Source organism: Nyctereutes procyonoides, unplaced genomic scaffold (genome assembly GCF_905146905.1).
Source record: "Nyctereutes procyonoides isolate TBG_1078 unplaced genomic scaffold, NYPRO_anot_genome, whole genome shotgun sequence".
Taxonomy (NCBI): domain Eukaryota; kingdom Metazoa; phylum Chordata; class Mammalia; order Carnivora; family Canidae; genus Nyctereutes; species Nyctereutes procyonoides.
Genome location: NW_026575151.1, coordinates 9,971,440 through 9,974,047, shown reverse-complemented (window position 1 = coordinate 9,974,047; position 2,608 = coordinate 9,971,440).

The window sequence follows — 2,608 nt, the reverse complement described above, 5'->3', positions numbered from 1 at the left end:
GCCGCGCTCGCACCGGCCACCGCCGTCAGCGCCGCTGCCTTCTCTGACGTCAGCACGCCGCGGCGGGCCCCGCCCCTCGGCCTCCTCTGGGGCGGGGCCTGGGCGGGGCCTGGGCGGGGCCTGGGCGGGGCCTGGGCGGGGCCTGGGCGGGGCCTGGGCGGGGCCGGGCGGCGGCCGGCGCGGGCGCGAAGCGGCGCAGGAGGTGTTTCCTCCGAGGGGCGGAGAAAAGCGTTCCCTGGAAGGCGATCGCGGACGAGAGTAGTCCTCACCGACTGCTTATGCTCAGAACCTCACGTGTAGTGTTAAAAGGGACTCTCGAGGGTTCCTAAGCTACAGTCCGTCCTTCGAAGCAGCTGAAAATAGAGGAAAGAGATGCACGTGGGACATTGACCAAACCTGAGCGCACACTGAGCCGTAGAGCCCCCAGCAGCATTCGGCACCCGAAGCCGCTCAGGGTATGTTCCCTGACCATAGTGGACTTAAAGTAGGTATGAATGAGAACGCTAAGCTCCCCAAATGTCTAGAATCGAACAAAAACGCTTATAAGTATTTACTAGGTTGATGAGGAAATCACAATGGAAACGAGAAAATCTACTGAACCCGACGACGGGACACTGCCAAACCCGGGGGCGGGGCAGCTAGTAGGATGCTTAGAGGAAACGTTGTAGGTTTGTTTCGGGCTGTGTACTATGATGCAGATGTCTTTTGACATGGCAACAGGACAAAACAGTTTTTTGCGTCCTTATATGTAGCACCCTTAGCCCATTGTTGGACATACAGTAATCACTCATGATTCCTATTATTTATTTCTTTTTCTTATTATGTTAGTAATGATTCTCTGATGTTTGAGAAACAGCGTGGCTTAGTGATTAAGTTCTGAGGTTTGAAGCCATGATACCTGGGTTTGAATTCTTGTCCAGCCACTTACCATCTGTGTGCCCTTGTGCAAGTATTTAACTTCTTTGTGTCTCAGTTTTCTTACTGATAAAATAGGGGTAATAGCAATACTTTATGTTGTGAGGATTAAATGAGTGAATCCACTTAATAACAGAAAAGTTCCAGGCATAGTATTATCACCCCCGAAATATTAACCATTATTAGAATTCAAGTGAAGCTATATTAGTAGATAAAACTGGAAGGATAAATATATCCTAAATGGACTTAATATCATACAAAGGAATTTTTTAAGCCATAGAACTAAAACTAATATTTGAGAGCTGGGTGCCTAGTACATGATCTCTACTGAAGGTTACTATGTGCAGGAATTCTTATTTCCTGGTGGGGGAAGGTCACATCTGAGAATGCTGTCACTCCCAGTGACCCCTTCTGGGAGGTTCCTTCTGCATGTATTCTTGCTGGTATCACATGAGACTAACTTGGGTCATTGCTGATGCAAAGGTGTCCTGACACAAATGTCTATATAAGAGCAATGGTAATTAGCTTGTATGTACAGTTCCTTTCTTTCTTGGGAATTTGACCTGGACATGTGGGAAGGCAGTCTGTACTCTGGTACTGAAACAGAAGTAGAAGGTTGCTCAGAGATTGAGAAAGTAGCTGAGTTATGGTAATGATGGGACACTAGAGTGAAGAACTAAGAACGGCAGCAGCTTTGTCAACAACGCACCCATGAAACACGTTGCAAAATGACTTCTGTATGATTTCAATTACTTATAACCCATTTCAGTTCTCTCTCATTTACATGGTTTAATTTTTAAGTTAAGCAGTCTTTGACATCAAACACTTAAAAAACCCAGTTATGAAATGAATGGATGGATATGAAAAGCTAGATATCACAACAATCCATGTCTGAATCCTAGAGAGAGGAAAAAAAAAAAAAGAGACCTAGGAGTAAAATTAAAAGAGAGAGAGAGAGAGAGAGCGAGAGAGAGAGCGCACTCTTCCACTCAGGTCTGTAGGACAATGGAAGCAGGAGCAACATTGCTGTGGGGACACATCTAACAGAGGAGAACACAGAAGGGAGAGGGCACAATTCCTCCCAGGGAGCCATGGAATTTTGGAACTTTGAGGTATCTGGATGTTTAGTCGTGGTGCTTGATGGAAGACCTAGGTGGCCTGCTAGAGAAATAACACTTGGTGGGGTCTCTGGCATCTGGGGGATCAACAGCTGCAAGAGCAGGAGACCTCAGTACTTTTTTTTTTTTTTTGAGACCTCAGTACTCTTGAAATGACAGTATGGGAAACTGAACCACCCAGTAAGAAAGAGCGCCCCAGTATGAGCACCTGTGAGACACATCTTAGGTTTCAGAGACACTTGTGGTGAGGGATGGGGAGGATGTTCTTAAGGAGCTGGAAGCCCTGCAATCTCACATGGGCCCAAGAGCAAGGAAACTTTGAATTTTTACTGTTTCAATGAGTCAATCTATTTTACAAGCATATGCAGTTTGGGAAAAATTGGATTATGCCTTGTTTTATAGGATGATTTTCAGTGGGCTGGGATGGAGAGACATGGCACCTGTATGGGCATTTGAGTGAGTAAGATATTTTTTCTTTTTTCTTTTTCTAGCAGTGTTGAAGTGAGACTTGGGTATAGAAATGGACGTAACACTGAAGTTCACACTTTTTGAGTTCCAACTATGTGCCACACATT